Raw genomic sequence first — 19899 nt, 5'->3', positions numbered from 1 at the left:
TGACTCTAAATGAGACCAGTTATGTGTCTTTCCCCATACCTCACTGTTTAGATTTATCAAGGAATGATACAAAGGATATTTATGCTTTGTTCCTAGAGCTGAGAGGTAAAGCATGCTTCATTCTTTTACTGTATAAAGTAAAACTAGCTGCTGCGGGGGGTATAACATAAAATTCAGCACTCGCAGATGAGGTGTGGAGCGCAGACATTCTCTCCCGTAGACAGAAAAATCTGTTGTTTGTGCTGAAGTTTTCATGTCCCAGTACCTAATATTTCAGAGATGTTTATGTTGGTTTTCAAACTGTTTATAAAACCCCAGCCTTGAAGGCTTACAAATGGAACAGAAAAGCTTGGTAGTGGAATTGCCATTCGGTCTGGTTTCTTCTGAATGCCTATTCTTTTTTACTTAAAACAATATTTTTATCACAAGACCATGATGTTTTTTATTTTTTTGTTATTGTGTTTAATACCAAATACTTCCAGCATGAAAATAAGACCAGACACAGCCAACCAAAATACCCAGCCTGCTGAGGTAACAGCCAGAACTCTCAAAATAACTAACAGGGTAATCTGACTTTGGTCTGACACATGCGGAAAAATGCACATCAGATGCTTCATATTAAGAGACGTGATTGAAAAAATGAATTCCAAACCTGCAAGATTTAACAAACTTAAGCATGAGAATTTCATCTCTTGTGGAATTTTAAACTGTAGTAGACAATGCATTAAAAAAATATACTGGAGAGAACAGCTCTGCACTGACGACTTGGCAGGCACTAGAGAAGCTAATATCTTTGCCACCCCTGATTTCATGGCTGTGATACAACAAAGGAAAATGCTCAGAAAGAGAAAAAGGAAATGGGTTAGATGAAGAGCAATGAAAAATAAAACTGCTTCTTACTAGTTGTGAGGACTTGTTCACTCTCCCTTGCTCAACTATCGCTACACTGTTCAATACAACATGGTACATGCTATGTTCTAATGTAGTTGCTTGTGTTCAACTTCTGTTGAAGTCAGTTCCATTCTACTTTTCATTGTTTTTGATCGCTGAAGTCAATAGGAGATGCATGCACATAGCTAATGAGATGATCAGGAACCAAAAGCAGTGTATGTGAAAATATGGATACTTCACACAGGTGATTTGGACTGTATATAGATTTAAGGAAGCTGAAAAATAAAGAGGGGAGGGAGAGAGAAGAAATTATTAAATTGCATCTCTCCTTTCAGAGTGCCATGTGGCCATTTCAGCAGCAGTGCATGATGTCTCAACCCACCTTTTAACTCTGTGTTGTAAAAACTGAACTGACAACTGTATAGTACCTGATCCAACAACTGCTGAAACCAATGGTCTTTGAGCCTTTAGTTTTAATAAAGTGAGTTAATATGATACTAAAATAATATTTGGAATTATACGGGGATAGATGAGGGAGAAGTCCAAATAGTCCAAGAAATTTTAACAAGAAAAAGGAAAATAGGAAAAAAGTTAACATATACTTATTGCATCAGGGAAAAGCTATATTTAATCTTTCCCTATTATTTTCTCTTATTATTGTATTAGGAACTATTTTTTATGGCAGAATAATACAGCATATACTTCATCGTAACCACATAACCCATCTGAATCCCTCCACTGATTTTCCCTTTTCCATTACTTCATACCTAAGTTTCCTGTCCTCTCCTTGCTATTTCTCATGTTAAAAGGCTTGGATCTGTACCAATTGTAGCAATGGAGAATTGGAACACTACCAAAATTGAAAACTTTTAGAAATGGGTTGTTCCAGAGATCCAAAACTGACTGAGGTGGGCAGTATCCAGATACTGGCATAGCCAGTTTTATCAGGGATTAACACTAGCCCAGTGAGGATTAGCAGAACAATTGTGTGGAATTTGAGAGGGAAGTGAACATCATCCGGGTGGTAAAAAGACAGAATTTTCTTCTCTGGATTTTTAAGTTTAAACAAATAATAAGCACCTCCTGGATGTGATTGTTGTAGCAGCTGGAATCTTCCAGCAACAGAAGTCTCTGCCAGACTTTCTCCAGAGCCTCTTTCCATTACTTTTTACTGCAGAGCTTTCCTTTTAATTGTAGTGCTTCTACAAACACCAAACTGTCTCTGCTAGGTTCAAATAGGAGTTTCAGCGAGATAATCAGGGCCTTTTTCAAGCCCAGCTACAATAGAAATAGCCAAACTGTACAATGCATTGCATTTTTTGTTTTGTGTTGTAGGAGGCACACTATCAGCTGCTACCAGCAATGAAACTAAACTCTACCTTTGTCCTACTCACTGAGGATTCGCAGGCTATTTCCTAGAGCCAATGCATCGTAATCCAAGAATTTTAGTGTTACAACATGATAACTCAGTAAGCAATGTTTGCCAACAGCACTGCTAAGAGGACGCAGAAAGATCATATGACTCGAGGAAGTCACTTCAGAGTCAAGGAAAGCCTTTATTTAAGTTGAATGTCTCTGGGGGCTGTTTGGATACAGTCCAAACTATTGTATCTGACATTTTGCCAGTGAAGTGTTATGTAATAAATACCTCCTCTACAGTCAGACTGGTAGCAGTATCTCACATACTTGAAGGCATGGACACTTTGAAAAGAATTAGGTCAGCTTTATTTTACTAAAACTTCAGTTGAATTAAGTATTACACAATAAAATAAGCAGTTTATTTCTTTAATTGGACAAGAACTGTGCTTTCATTAAATATTTAAAAATCAGAAGCAACTCAAGTAACTAAGGATAGAATTGGGCTGACTGTCTCTAATTTCCTGCCTCTTTCACTGAAGTTTTCAATTATACAATATATATTGTCTCTATATATTAGACAATATTTTGCTAATTACTGATCTGCAGCACTGTTTCTTTAGTGTGATGTAAAATGTCATTAGTCACATCATGTCAGATAGCAGAAATGCATTCATATCTAAAAGGCCAGCATCTCTTGCAGACTTAAATAATGTTATTAAACAGATAAAGATAGAAAAATGTACAAACTAATGCCACTTGTCAATAATCTGACAACATTATAACTGTTTAAGTGGATACCAATGACAGATGTCATTCTTTAAATTACATGTGTATACCAAAGGTATCTTAAGCATAATTTTATTGCTGACAACGGAACAACCATTTGATTGGCAACCTCTTAGTAAATTTAAGCAGGTACAGCAAGACAAAAATGTATATGAACACGTAAGTGAAAGCATTTAACAAAAGAAGTTCTGAATTTAAAAATCATGCTAGGGCTTCATTAGTTAAAATTATAGTTCTGTTTATAATAAATCCTGCTTCCCTTGGGATCATAACTGGGACACAAGTTCTACCCAGGATAAATCTTTAACCTATTTGAAATCAGCCCAGCAGTGTGGAAAGGAAGGAGAGGGAAAGGTGAGGACTGATGGTAGATGAAATTTTGGCTGGGGTTGAGCCATGTACAGCCTTAAAATCAAGATAAAAAGACTTTATGTAGAAAGCTAGTATTATTGGTAGTTTCCTCGATCACTGTGGACAACACCACTATCCTGCTTGTCACTCGCACCATAACCTTGGCATCATCTTCAGCTCAGACTTCTCTGTAGGTCCTCACATCCAGGCTATGACTAAGGTTAGGTCTACACTACCCGCCTGAATCGGCAGGTAGAAATCGACCTCTCAGGGATTGAATTATCGCGTCCCGTCGGGACGCGACAATCGATCCCCGAATCGACGCTCTTACTCCACCAGCGAAGGTGGGAGTAAGCGCTGTCGACTGGAAGCCGCAGAGGTCGATTTTGCCGCCGTCCCTACAGCGGGGTAAGTCGGCTGCGATACGTCGAATTCAGCTACGCTATTTGCGTAGCTGAATTTGCGTATCTTAAATCGACCGCCCCCGTAGTGAAGACGTAGCCTAAGTCTTCCAGATTCTTTCTGCATAACAACTCTGAGATACGGCTTTTCCTAACCATTCACACCGCTAAAATTCTTCCCAGGCTCTTATCTCATGTCTCGATTACTGCAACATTTTTTCTCTGACAAATGCAATCTTGCCCCACTCTCATCCATTCAGAATGCTGCTGGAAAGATCATTTTCCTACCCCATCACTCTGCCCATGTCAGCCCTCCTCTTAGCATCCCTCCACTGGCTCCCCCTTCCCTACCTCACCAAACATAAGCTGCTTGTGCTCACCTTGAAGGGCCTTCATGGCTTAACTCCACCCTTTCTATCATCTCTTATTCAATTTTGAAAGGTCAACTCCAATGCCAGCTAGTTGTGGAGCTGAGCTAGTGGAAAGTTGAATAGTTTCCCCCTTCTGGTCAAGGGACATAGCAGATTAGTTTCCCCCCGGAACAAGTGAGCCTTACAGCTCCTTTCCTGGGGTACTCCAGGGATAGCATAGTACCATGCCACCTCAATCCAGGCCAAACAGTTTCAGAATTAGAGTGGGGTGAATTTTTTCAGTGAATAATTTATTTGCCAAAAAAGGCAGTTTTGGGTTGACCAAAACTGTTTGTGAATTTGGGTAAAAATAGTTTTGGCAAAAAAAAATTAAATGGTGAAAATTTATTTTTTAAAAAAAGTTATAATGCTTTGCTTTGATATTTTCAGAATGAAAATGTTTCAACTTTGATTAAAAATAACATTTTTTTTTAAATTTAGCTTGATTTAACCTTTAAAAGTAACAAAAAAAACCCACCAAAAACTAAATGTTTAGTTTTAAGTTGAATGAAGTATTTCATTCTATCAAAACAATATTTGAGGGTGTGGAGGGAGGAGGGGGATGGAATCGGTTTGGCCACTGAACCAAAATCAAAACAAGGGCCTCTAACAGGCTTGGCAATACACCAATTTGAACAGTATTTGTTTAACTAGCTCCTGATATATTTAGAGTAAATTTCCCTGAAGAAGGTTTGCTTTTTATTGCAGGGGGGAAAAAAGAGTGAAATAAGGTCATTGCAGCGCTGCGATTGTACCATCACTTTGCTCTTATAGCATAGATTTGATATTTTAAAGTGCTGCTGCTTTAAAAAAACCTCCTCATTCAACAAAGGATATGGAGATTACAATTTTAATAGTATATTGAGAATGGATTAATTTCATACCATTTTCCATCCTCATTAAACCGTTGATTAATCTGTCCCACTTTCTGTCCTTTTTATGATCTTTGCAATAAAAATGAGTCATCACAGACTTTTAATTTGTAATATGTGGCGTAAATTATGGCAGTATGCTGGAGATGTTTTACAGTTCAAGCATTCTATATTATCATGATCAGAGTGCTCAAGCTTTCTCATCCTCCAAGCCCAGTCTGTCTATGAGGTTATGATGTTCAAGGAACTAATTATCAATGTAAATATCCATTCTGAATTTACAGAATGTCAGATCTGTCTGAGAAGATTTCTAGCATAGTTTAGAAAGGAGGCTGGATTAGGTAAGGTATAAGACATGCCTGGAAAGAAATGAGAAACACCACTCGTTAGAATAATTGATTGCACCCCTGAAGGAAATATTAGAGAGCGAGGAGGTAAGCAATTAGAAGTTTAGCAGAGTCCTCACAGCACTGCTCAGACAATAACTCTTCTGCAGTCCCAGGCTCAATAACTTTAGATATACAGCAGGGTATATATTGAAAAAACTATTAATTCCCTGGTATTAAATCTACACAAAATAATTGATCCTTTGTTATAAAAGCAAAAAACAAAAACCTTGAACACAGACATTTATGGATAATCACCACTTCAAAATAAATCGAGTAAGCCAAGACCCTGAACAACGAGTGTGCATTTCTTTAAATCAACAGCAGAAAAATATGTGCTGCCATGTAATAAAGGTTCCCTACACTGAGAAATAAACCTATGTTTGTGTTCCCATTTTGTTTACTTGCAGGATGACAACGAATGAAAATGTAATCAAGTTAATTGCTGTGCCCCCCTATTATTGTATCAGACCTAAGCACCATCAAGCACGCTTGTCTCACTTTAGTGTTTCTTGTGTTTCCATGTAAGCACCAATTTTTGGCCCCAACTTAACTCAGCTTTAGTAATAGTAATACTGCTATTGAATAATAGATCACTACAAATATTGTAATAATTAAACCAACTAAGCTTTAAGGTGTTTTAACATCTATTGATGTAGAAGCTTTTATCAAATTATTCATCATCCAAACTGCCTCTAATAGGTTCCTGCCTAGTATCAAAAGGTTGGCTGAATACTAGTCATGCATAAAGTATTGGGGGTTAATTAAGATGATCATTAGCAGCTTTACATGATCTGTAGACAGAGAATTTCCTTCTATCAGACACAGTTGCTTTAGCAGCACTAAATATGTGTTCAGAATGTTAAAGTGTCTGGATAAGATGTACAATTAATGCAGCAGATTTGCTCTGCAACACCTTTGGAGCACTCTTAGCTACACCATGGTTAATCACCTGGTTTGGTTCATGTTAATAGACAAACTATAGCTAGAAAATTTTTTGTTCGGGCATTTTGTGAGCAATCTTACGGCTCACTTAATTGCTTCATTATACACACTACAAATTTGCCTGCTAATCAGAGAAAGCTGTGTTCTTTTTTTCTTGGTAATATGCGGTGTTGCATTAAAAGGTTGTTACTGTATAGCAAGATGCTATATACTGAAGGCCCTATTGCCAAATGAAATCCGTATTTCACATCATGTAATAAGTCTTGACAGTTGTCAATTCAGTACGTCAACCCCTTCAAACATTCCAGAGTTTTTAGTGTACATTTAGAGCTGGTGAAGGATACAGGATTGAAAGTCTTGAAAACACCTGTTCACTACAGCATAGGTACACTGGAGTTGCAAAAAATACAAGCTTCCCCATTCTGTCCCCACAGTGTGCCCCACCCCATTAGAGGGGAAGAAGATACTTTATGGCCTATGGCCATTCAATCTATGCCCTCTCTGCTGTCAATTAGTGGCAAATATGGCAATGGTTCTCCAGCATAGCTAGATGGACTGAGAACACTAACTACTTTTCTGAACAGCCAACAGATGGTAACTTAAAATTTTATTCCATTTAAAAGAATTATGGGGCTAAAATAATTAGCTTTACTATGCAATTGTCTGATTATTTCAGCATGGAAAGCTATACACCTGTGCCAAAATTAAACAAAGTTTCAGACTTGTAAATACAGATGGAACAGATGTTTAATTAATGTAAAAACCACTTTCCCCAGCAGTTCTTTGCTGTTATGGGGGGGGAGACATATATTGAAAGTTAAGGTCCTGATCCTGCAAACTCATAAGCAGGTATGCAACTTTAGTCACATGAACTGTATTTATGACTTCAGTGGGATTATACATACTTAAAACTAAAAGGCAGACCAAGAATCATCAGGAGGGTAATGTTAGTTTGAATACCTCAGATGAGGCTTCGCATGGGGAGAGTGAAGTCTCTTAGGATCTAGAAAGCATCTCAGAGGGAGGAACTATAGACATGTGGTTCCTTTCTGTTTTGCATATGCAGACATACCATGTAATTACCAATTACCCTCTGTACACATTGGAGTGCACATTACATAAAATGATTAGTCTATAGCAGGGGTCGGCAACGTTTGGCACGCAGCTCGCCAGGGTAAGCATCCTGGCGGGCCGGGCCAGTTTATTTACCTGCTGACGCGTCAGGTTCGGCCGATCGCGGCCCCCACTGGCCACGGTTCGCCGTCCCGGGCCAATGGGGGCGGCGAGAAGTGGCGCGGTCGAGGGATATGCTGGCCGCGGCTTCCCGCCGCCCCCATTGGCCCGGGACAGCGAACCGCGGCGAGTGGGGGACGCGATCAGCCGAACCTGCCGCGTCAGCAGGTAAATAAACTGGCCCAGCCCTCTAGGGTGCTTACCCTGGCGAGCCGCGTGCCAAACGTTGCCGACCCCTGGTCTATAGCCACGCCAACTTGCTTATGTTCTGATTCATGCCAACCAAACTCAGGGTATTCAGGAATGATATGGAACAAAGCAGGGGCAAGGCTGGGAGGTGGAATTAATCTACTTGACATTTCATTTTAGAGCATAAGTGAAAAGTGATTAAGGTCTTGTTGGAACGGTGTGGTCTATCAGAGTTTTTAATAAAGTTGTAATAATAAAGTTTATCTTCAATAGACCGCTAAAATGAAAATAGCAGGTTCCTGCAGAATGGTGCCATAAATGTGACCGGGTTTTGTCTACAATTCCAAGGTTTATTGAAATAAAATAATAAAAGTAAAGACCTTTTTGAAAGCTATAATAAGATAACATTCAGTTGTTAAATACACATGCTAAATTTACATAAACTCCAGCATTTTTCTCTCGCTGAGAGTTAAGTCTGAGGATTGGAATTCAGTTCAGTGTCCTTGGTAAAGTGGTAAACAGAAAGATAAGAGCTTTAAGAAATTGAATACTTGTTTCACACTGCATAATTCTCAGAAATGATTAAAATTGTATTTTAAACCCACAGAGCTGTACCCCAAGAAACCTTCTTACAAATGGATCCTATTCTTATCCACGTGATGAAACACTTAAAAATTAAAAACAGATTACATCTGCTTGGAAACTAAACTTTAAAATACTTAGAAGTGATGCTGGAAGGTTGAGTTGCAGCTTGAACCAGATGGATTCTTCAGTTTGCCAGCATAACGTTTCAATGCAGTAACAGGTTGGCTTTGTTAAGGATGGCTCAGTCATTGTTTTCAGGCCTGCTGGAACCCTTGACCTTGCTATAAATTGAGATAGTTGAGGGCAGTTTTTTTTCTATGATCCATGGAGCCTCATTCTACCTACCCAACCCAAAATGGTCTTGTCAACTATCCCTTCTCTATTTGCATCCTAGATACAGGCACACATGGAACAGATTAGCAAGAGAAGTGGAAGATTACCATCTCTTGGTGGAGACTGGATGCTTTAAAAGGAAGATGTGTGTTAGTCAAATACAATACAGGGGTATCTGGGTATTCTCTGGCTCGTGTTATAATCTAATCTAATATTCGTGATCTAATGCTCCTTCTGGCCTTAAAATCTATTAATTTATGAATGCCACAGTGATGGATATTTCAGAAATGTATAGATTACATAGGCATGGATTGGTCCTTTCCATGTTCAGTATCTGAGGGCCTGTTTTGCTAGTTGCTGTGAAAATGCAAAGTAAAACACAATCCTTTCTAGAAGAATATACAATGTAATTAAAGACCAGATAAAAAAATGGGTATAACAATACAAAGTAAAGGGGGGAAAGGAGGATGAGTATAATAGTGATAAAAATCACAGTTAGTGAACCACCTAATGAAATTACTATAAGGTGATGCAAAACTGTTTGAAAGATTGCACTTAAAAAGTAGTTATCAATGGTGCTCTGTCAAACTGGGAGGGTGTATCTAGTGGGGTCCTGCAGTGATCTGTCCTGGTCTCATGTTACTATTGAATATTTTCATTAATGGCTTGATGATGGAGTGGAGAATATACTTATAAAATGTATGAATGACACCAAGCTGGGAGAGATTGAGTACTTTGGACGACAGGATCAGAATTCAAAAGGGTCTTGACAAATTGGAGAATTGGTCTGAAAACAACAAGATGAAATTTAGTATAGACAGGGGCAGAGTAATACAATTAGGAAGGAAAAATCAAATGCACAACTAGAAAATAGGAATAACTTAGGAATAACTACCTAAGCAGTAGCACTGCTGAAAAGAACCTGGGGATTTACTTTTACAGTGGATGACAAATTGAATATGAGTCAACAATGTGCAAAAAAGGCTAATATCATTCTAGGGTGTATTAACAAGGGTGCAATATGTCAAACATGAGAGGTATTTTTCCTGCTCTACTCAGCCCTTGTGAGGCCTCAGGTAGAGTACTGTGTCCAGTTCTGGGCACCAGACTTTTGAAAAGATGTAGACAAACTGGATTGAGGCTGGACCTGATTAATGAGGAAAGGTTAAACAAAACTGGGCACATTTAGTCTTGAGAAAAGATGACACTGGGGACCTAATAAAAGTCTTCAATACGTTAAGGGCTGTTATAAAAAGAGAACTCTGAGCAATTGTTCTCCATGTCACTGAAGTTTGGACAAGAAGAAATCTGCTTAAGCAGCAAGAGACACTTAGGTTAGATATTAAGAAAAACTTTCTAGCTAAAAGGGATTGTTAAGCACTGGAATAAGCTTCCAAAGAAGATGGTGGAATCCCCATCCTTGGCGATTTTTAAGAACACGTTAGACAAACACCTATGAAGGATGGTCTAAGTTTACTTAGTCCTGCCTCAGCGCAGGGGGCTGGACTAGATGACTTCTCTAAATCTCTTCCATCCCTACATTTCTGGGATCGGTCTGCCTATCTCCAGCCTCTCTCTAACTGTAATAAATCAATCATATGGGTTTGCCCGGCAGATTCTAATAGATCATGACTGATCAGTGCTGCACAGGAAGGCAAAATGTCACTGACATCCATGCCAATGTGTCTGTTTTGAGGATTAAGCCTCAGCTTAAACAGACAAATCCTAGCAGCTTAACTGACATATGTATATCCAAAACACACAACACAGAAAGCATTTCCTCCTTCTCTTCTTGCTTATCCATGACTGTTATAATCACCATAGGCACAGATTCAATACATTTAAATCACTTGAACAAGAGGTATTGAATTATTTTCGTACTGTAAATTTCCATTCTGCTGTGTTCTCTTACATAGGATATTCTGTAAGAGCTACCAGACCTACGACCTTCCCCCAAATGCCCTAAATCAGCAACTCCAATATTTATTAAGTGTCCAAAAGACATGTAGATTTTTCCAAGGAAGTACAGGAGTTTTTCAATATTTTCCCCCTGCAACAAGGTGATTTCTATCATTTTTGTCAGATTAGGTAAGTAGAAAATATCAGGTGTCCATTACTGATGCCAAGTAAAAGTGCCACACACCCTTTTTGTCTGGTTGATATGTCTAAGAATAAAAATATGCTACTTCAAAATATTATGAAAATAAATCATTCTACTTTTACCCATGTGGACATGATGTGTATATTTGATATTTACAGATAAGTATCTCATCGATTTTATATACATTACATGTGCCTGGAATGTAACAGGAGAACCATCATCATAGTAGTTGATATATGATCTCAAATATGTATTTTAATATTACTTAATATTATTCTGATAAAGAATGTTATCAATTTTAAAAGTCCACATTTATCCAGAGTTCCCATTCTCAGTTTTGGAGCCCTTGTCTGAGTGGTAAGAAAAAAATTTTGAGTTATATTAGTTTGAATCAGGTTAGCTCCATAGAAGTCAATGGAGCTATCCCAGTTCACAAAAGCTGATAATCTGGCACTGGGTTCCCAGAAGACTCAGGATGAAACTCTTAGAAGTGTATGTGTGTCTTTGAATGTGTTTGGAAAGCATCTAGTACATAGGGTTCATTAGCAAAATACAAATAATAAAAAATGATCCTTACCGGGCCTTTGAATTTCCATCTATCCTGGTTTGACCAAAATCATCCAAACTTGGCACAGGTCTCCACTTACATTTCTACCTTATAGCATTAGCTTATAAACTAAGCTGCAAAATGAGCCCCCAGATGGAGTGTCTCCCTAGATTGACTCTGAACCTTGGCTGGTCACTAGTCTCCATAAATATATATCAGGCCATACTCTACCTCAGTAGGGTCTTCCCCCTAGAATCATCAATGGGGTAGGGTGTGGGCTGTGAAGTTCTCTAAAGTTCTGTACAGCTTGTCACAGCCTCTGCAGCTTAGCTCCTTGTTACCTAATGATTCTTGTTTCCTATTACTTCCACTTCAGTTAGTCCACGCCACTTGCCATAGAGGCCTACAGAACATAAGAACGGCCATACTGGGTCAGACCATAGGTCCATCTAGCCCAGTATCTTGTCTTCCGACAGTGGCCAATGCCAAGTGCCCCAGAGGGAATGAACAGAACAGGAAATAATCAAGTGATCCATCCCCTGTCGTCTATTCCCTTGGTGTTCTTCCATCCCCTCCTCCTTCCATCCTGTTCCTATGCCTATAATTTTCCTCCTTAGTCTATCTACCATGCCTCCATGATCTCCTCAAACTAACTCAGACAAGGAGGCTGAAGAATTATACATAATGACCAATTATATATAAAATCAGTAAAAGATCGTGTTGCATTGTTTTTTTTTAATAAAATAATAAATAACAACAACAATAAATACTAGTGCAGGTTGTTGATGGAAAGTGAGAAATGACTGATGCTGGCAGAAGTAACAGAAAGTGATCTAAAATATTTCCTTTCCCAGATAAAAATGGTGCAATTTGGGGTTGACCACCTGTGCAGATCTGTGAGGTTACCCAGTGCTTCTGTTTTTCCCCAGCCTCTTGCAAGACCTGGGTCATTCATGCCCACAGGGCATGATGCAATTTTGGCTTTGCTTAAGTACAAAAGCATGCCCTGCTGTGTTGTTGCTACTCACTCCACATAAATCACCCAATGCCTTTGCTTGATAGAAAAATAGAAGAACTTGTCTTCCACAATCATTTTTATCAGTACTACCTGTACCTTTGGGCAACTGAATGAATATGACTGTACTCAGATGCCCTCTTTATTGTTTGTCGTAGTTTGCCTTGAGAACATGAGATTGCTGCACTTTTTGTTTTCTTACTCCTTAGTGTATAAAAGAATGAACTTTCTATATCTGACACATGTGCTCTGGCAGAATGAAAAATCTACAGTGGCAGGCCAAATACCTTTTGCCAAAGATAAATAAAATTATTGGTTATGCTCCTGCCACTTTTGTGAGTTGCTGGAAGACACACATCACTCAAAAAGAACAGGAGTACTTGTGGCACCTTAGAGACTAACAAATTTATTAGAGCATAAACTTTCGTGGGCTACAACCCACTTCTTCGGATGCAGCTTATGCTCTAATAAATTTGTTAGTCTCTAAGGTGCCACAAGTACTCCTGTTCTTTTTGCGGATACAGACTAACACGGCTGCTACTCTGAAACACATCACTCATACTCTCTTCACACCCTTCAGTTAAATCCCTGTTGGTTTCTCTATCTCCTCCCCCCCCCCACCTCTGAAATATCTGCGGCTATAGAAAGTTAAAGGTTCACTTTCTGGGTCCTTCCTACTGCTTTGATGGCTTTGGCAGTGAACAGTCAGTACTGCAAGTCTTCAGTAAGTTGTAGGAGCTGTCTGGCACATAACAAAGATAGATATTAATCTTCTCCCTGCTTCTCATTGGTACACAGGTTACATTACTATTTTAAGTCTATTTTAAAACAATGTGAATTTGCAGAAACACACAGATCTTTCAGCACAGGTAGTGTTGTAAATAGGCAGCGTTTACTATTAGAAAGCTGATTTTACCTCTAGGAACAATAGTAGTAATTTTTTAGGACCAATTTGTGTGCCCTTCACTTATACTGGTGAGTACTTATTCAGCTGACTATACTATTCATTTTAATGGGAACATGAGGGTAACTGCTCTCCAGTACAAGCCAGGGGTTCACAATCCGGCCCTTACCATTTATATTATGCTTTCCATGTTTAAAGCACTTTACAAATAACTGTTACTAGTCATATTATGGTAGTGCCTAGCAGCCCGAATAGAGATTGGGGCTCTATCACATTTGTCACTGAACAAATACATAACAAAAGGTAGTTCCTGCCCTAAAGAGTTCATAATCTAAATAAATAAAATAGACAAAGGGTGGGAAACGGGTAATGTTATTTGTTAAAGCTCAGCTAGTAATACTACTCAAGAGATCACTAGTAGCGCTGGGAATTGAATCCAGGTCTCCTGACACCAACTCCAGTGCACTAACCACTGGACCACACTACCTCACAGAGAGAGCTACTTTGTTTTAAGACACGTTCGTTTCATTTCTAGACTGTCATCAGGGAGATGTAAAATATTCTTAAGAAAATGTGAAACTACTTCAAATTCCAGGATTTTCAATATGAACTAAAGAATGAATACATTTTGATGGAAAATTTCACAAAACCAGGCATATTTTCTAAGCAAAATGGGTCTATTATCTACTTGATACAATAATATACAAATATAGCATTCTGTTGTGCAACAAAACCAGATCTACCAAACACTTATCTGCCTTAAACATTTTAAGGTGTCTGTCTTTGTGGTATAGGGTGATCAGACAGCAAGTGTGAAAAATTGGGATGGGGGTAGGGGTAATAGGAGCCTATAAGAGAGAGACCCAAAAATCGGGACTGTCCCTATAAAATTGGCATATTTGGTCACCCTATGTGGTATCCTAGCATCTAATTTTTAATCATAACCATCTTTGCCATTACTCTTAAATGCATGTGGAAAGATCCTGACTCTATTGAAGTCAATTGCTAAACTCCCATGGATATACAAGGATTATAATAAACTGTGAATATTTGTTGCTTTACGCAGATCATTCTTACTTATATGTGAGCAAACTATTTGCAATAGAATGCATTACGACTCATTCAAGATTTTTGCCCCCTCCCCCTTTCTTTTTGGCCAAGGTACACATTTTTTAGCCCATATTCCAGTGAAATATGTATAGGCAAAATGACTTTCATATAAAAAGAATGGAATTCCTCATGTTTTTAAAAGCAGATAGAGACATTTAATCAACATTTCCTATTATTTCCTATTATTTGTAATAGAAATTCTAATTTCTGTACAGTGTTGTTCTCTGCTCAGAGCTCTTAATCCAATTCTGCTCTGACAATAGTCAGTGGCAAAATTGCCATTGTCTTCAGTGGGAGTAGAATCTGCAGCTCTGTGTTTACTGACTGAAGTGTATTTTCCATAGCCAAGTAGATATCAACAAGTTCTTATTTTTCAGGGAAGTACATTCCATCGGTGTCTCACTATACCGTATTGTAGAGACAAATGCAGTTTGTCTGCAGCTAATTTATGTTTTCACTTCCATAATGTTCTCAGTTCCTGCCGGGTTGAGGACAGTGGGGAGAAAGCTTAAATCATAATCACGTAAGTAAATTATCCAGTGACACTGAAGAGCAGTTACAAACCGCCTTATCATTTCAAATAAACTTAGAGCTCAGCTGGTATGTGCCTGCATTAGTCAAGCAGTACCAATCAGTAAATTATTACAGAGGCAAACACCATAAATCTTCATTGACTAACAATGATGAGGAATTTCCTGCAACTTCTTTTAATTGATCCTTACCCTGGACTCTTTATAACCTCTTGACATGAAGCATAGTGCTGCAGATGTGTAAGATAAACATTGTTTGGGTTGCTTATTTCCCATTCCTGGGAAATCAATCATCCTGTTAGTATCTCTGTTAATGTTTATGTACAGGTAGAACACAAACTACGCACAAAAGATTAATAATAATTCTTTCCACAAGATGTCTAATATCTTCATACTATAAATCAATCTGTTTGAAAAGCTTTCAGATAGAGATTGCAAAACTACTCACTACCTAATACCAAATAAAAGCAGTAAAACATTAATCTGGGTTCAGAAGTTTGCCACTTGAAAAGCACCAAGTAATCTGTAGAACAACCAGCCATAAATGCTACTGTTTAACATTGGTTGACATCATATTCCAGCAATATGGTGGGCTAGATTCATAAAGGAAGTTAGGTGTGGCAATGCTGAGTGTCACCATGCCTAACTTTAGGCACCTAGAAAATACTGGGATTCACAAAGCCTGGTTTCAGCACCTGGGCTCCCTATACAATGAATGAGGAGAGATAAGAGCCTCAGAATGGGATTCAGAAAAGCTAGTGGGCTAAGCAGCTCCTTGCCTAAGCTAACCCCTCCACCTCACGTTCTCAGATAGGTGCCTAAATCCCATCTCTGGGAGAGGGTGCCCTCTGCTCATGATGCTCAGCTGCAAATCCTCTCTTGGATTAGGTGCCTATGCCATTTTGGCAAGAGGAAGGGCCTCCCTCATAATTCTTACCCTAATAGGTAGAATACTCACCAGGGATATGGGAGACCCCAGGTTTAAGTCCCCTCTCCACCTGAAGGGAGGAAGAAGCTTTGAACAAGGATCTACTTCCTCCCAGGTGAATGCTCTAACCACTAGGCAAGGGAATATTCTGATATGGGGCTCTCTCTGTCTCTCCTGTTGAAGCTATTCCTCTGTGGATAAATAATTTTTAAAAGTCATTAGCACAGGAAGCCTGGGCCTCCCCTGTGAGTGCTCTAACACCAAGCTACAGAGTCAGTCTAATACTTGTGCACTCTCTCTCTGCACCGCCACCCCAGAATTATTTCATTATTTACCCACAGTATAACACCAGGAGAGACTGAGAGAGCCCTACGCCAGAATATCCTATAGTTCAGTGGCTGGAGCAGTTACCTCAGAGGGAGTAGATCACTGTCAAATCTCTTATTTTCTTCAGGTGGAGCAGGGCCTGGAACGGAGTACCATAACCACTAGGTTAAAAGTTGTGAGGGAGGAAATTCTCCCCACCCCCAGTCACTTTGTGCAAGCAGACAGGGGCCCGATCCAGTAAGCAAGCTCTGAGCATGCCAACCAGATCAAGCCCTACAGGCAAGTTAGATGGAAGAAGGCCTATCTTTCCGTAGTTCACGTATCACTCTGAGGCTTAGATGTGTGGCATGGGGCTGCAGCACATACATTCCAGAGGCAGAAACATAGGTGCCTAGGGAACTTTGACTGCAAGAAGGTAGGCACTGAGCGAGTTTGGGCACCTACAGGGTTAAGTGGCAGCTGAACAGGGGTTTTGTGAATCCCAGCTGGACTTGATTCTGGAATTTAGGTGCCTAAGGTGGCAGATACCTGCCAAAGTCCTCTTGTGAAACCAGCCCCTGGTGCATTCTCCTGTAGGAATTTATTCAGCTCTGTTAGAGTGACAGCTTGGGGAGTGTGAAATTAGAGAGCAGAATACAAAGAGAAAGTGATCTACCTCATAGTGTTACATTAGAAGATGTTATATAGTTAAAGAATGTTGTGCCTGCCCTCTGCTCACACTCCCCAGTTGTTAATATAGAATGTTAAGAGTACACATCACTCACAGGGTTTGGTTTGTTTACCAAATGTGCACTTTCAAAGGCCCTTTACTAGGGACAAGTAATTCCCAACTCTCCTAGTATAGCCTAATGCATTATGTATAAGGTTATAGAAAAATGTGTATTCATGAGAGCTGTTTGGCTTTCGTCAAAAAGAACTGTGAAAAATTATGATGGAACAATTTTCATTTCTGCCACATTGTTTTTATAGTACATTCATGACTGGGAATTGAGGGGTTTAGAGTTTTGTCTGCTACAGATGTTGCAGTGCAGAGAGGAACTACAGAGCTCCTTATTTGCTAACAATGACATGAGACCTAAAGGAAACACTTCTCCAGAAGTTAAACGTGATGAGTGAATCCCTAGCCTCTCACTTTATTGCATCAGAAAAAAAAACAGCAGCAGGAGTTTGGGGATATCTGTAAACAAATAAGCTTTATATCAACAAGCTCTTGGTTTCAGGACATCAGCACCATATAAGGATGAAACAAATGGTTCATAATGATGGTGTAAATTGAGAACGTAGGTAGACCAGCATAAAGCTTAGCTAACCTGTCAAGTGAGTCTTCCAAAGAGAGTGTTTGCTTTTTTCATCCCTCTGGTCATTAATTGTTTTCAATATACAGACAAAAAACGAAGTTTCCTTGTGCAACTGCAGAGAGTCCCACAAACTATATGCCAGAGTTTCCTTGATCTGATCATGCTTTCTGAGGCTTTAGCTGCCACCCATGATGAACCTACTACCACCAAGGGGAGCCAGTATTTTTATAGCCAGAGTCATTTCCTTATTTGAAAGTGTAGAGGGGGAAAAAACCCCTTAGCTCTAGAACATATTTAAATTCCCAGTTGCCACTAATGAGACAGGTTTTTTTTTTTAGGCGATTCAAATATATTAAATTTTGGGGAGTGATTAGATGGCTCTGAAAGATGTTAACAGCATAGCAAACCTGTTATCTCTGGTCATTGGTTGAGCTGTACGAACACTGTAGGAATTGTGAACTGAACATTTTAAGGTTTATCTGCAGAGGTCCTAGCAAACCACTCCATGCATATTTACTTAGAAGCTGAAGTGCTGTAAACTCAAACCTCCAAAGAAAATAATCACACCCCTACATGCCGAACAAATGGCACAACCCTAGTACCATGTGCTTAATTTAATTATTTTTATTTATTTCCATTTCAGCATATAAAAGAACAGCTGTCCCCGACTCTAGTGCCCTTGGCAAATAATTAAAAGGTAAAATCCAACAAAGGCCAAACCAATAACATTTGTTCACACAAAATAATCCAGTCTATTTAACTGAAATTTCCCCTCTGCAGAATGTTGATAAATAAAAATCCACACTCCCATAACAGCCCTCTAAACTCAGCCTTTCTCAAACGCCTGTGCAATTCAAATCACAACTTTCTGTGCAGTGTGCCCTAAAGGTAAACAAATCAGAGCCATCTCTGTCCATGGGGAAGAGGGAAGAGAGAGTTCTGTGTGAGGGACCCTCAACATTAGAGCACTCTGCCATCAGCATTGTTTCCCAAAATACCAAGAGACCAGATTGAACTTAGTTGTAGCATTATGGGAAAAGGATGATCTCTTAGATCAGCTGGTTTTAAGCCATTTACAATTTTATATAAGAGATCAGAACGAGCACTTTAAATGCCTCTTCAAACTTAAATAGCCAATGCAGATTCTGGAGCACTGGTGTCATGTAATAATGATGAGATAGACCATGTGAAAAAGCAGGTTTCATCAGCCTACATTTTTCAATTTGATTTCAGGTAGAGTGAATTGTGACAGTCAAATCTTAAAATACAAAAGCATGAATGAGGATTGTGAGGTCCACATCAGAGAGAAATGGTCACGTGCTAGATCTAGATGGAGAAAAAGCCATTTGGCAAATGGTACTGTTATAGACTCCCAACTCTGCTGCTAGACTAAAGCTCTGTTTACAAATGGTGGACATTCACCCTCAGTCAGAAGGAATTACACCACCTTTGTCAAATAATTTCATAGCCTGCTGGAAGGAACAAGCACCATTTCAGTCTTCTTTAGAGTGAGCCAGCTGACATTCATCCATGACCCAATCTCCATCAGAAAGACTTAACCACACCCTCAAGGATGGACGAAATCAGGGAAGAGCTAGAACTCAGTATTGGCAGCATACTGACAACACTTAAACCCGTCTCCTCAATAAACCCCCCAACATAGACACACTGCAACTAGAGTGGAGGAGCCTTGCAGAACAGCACACGTGAGAGCCCATGGGATAGAAAAGCACTTACCCCAAACTACCTTCTGGGATCTCACAGAAAAAAATAATAATTAAGGGTAGGGGGGAATTAGGGGATTTTCAAAAGAATCCCATGGGCTTTTGAATACAATGCTTTTGAAAATCCTACCCCATGCCATTAAAAAGCAATCCCATCTAGCCCAAAGGGTATTCAGGAGAGCAACCACCACTTCATGGTTGATGGTATTGAAGGAAAGTTTCTGAAGATGGAGGAGGACAGATGAGAACACCTGCACCAGGATCAGGAACCTCAAGGACCTCAAAAGGCAAGGAGAGGTTGGTAGGGTTTCTTGTAGGAGAAAGCCAAATATATTCAGAGAAGTTGGCACACTAACTGGGAAAACAGGCTAGTGGAAGCCTAAGTGTGAACTTCATCAAATGGTTGGGAGTTTTTCAAAACCAACAGTCAAGGTTCACATCCTCATCTAACTTTGTTCCCAGGATGAATTTAAGAGAATTCAAAGTTTGTTAGAAACATTTGGCACAGTTCTAGTCACTGGTTCATACTTTGCCCTTATCTACCTATAAGGATTTCCAGCGGGTGACTATTCAATGTTAAATGAGTATGTGTTTTCAGAGCCAAGTCCTTGTGAGGGTTGTCCATATCACAAAAAGCAGTATCATCACTGGAACTAACTGGAAACCTTGTTAGC

Source organism: Terrapene carolina, unplaced genomic scaffold, assembly GCF_002925995.2.
Source record: "Terrapene carolina triunguis isolate 2854851 unplaced genomic scaffold, T_m_triunguis-2.0 Scaffold33911, whole genome shotgun sequence".
In the NCBI taxonomy this organism is placed as follows: domain Eukaryota; kingdom Metazoa; phylum Chordata; order Testudines; family Emydidae; genus Terrapene; species Terrapene triunguis.
The sequence above is the reverse complement of the archived record's forward strand: the minus strand, read 5'-3'. Positions refer to the sequence as shown.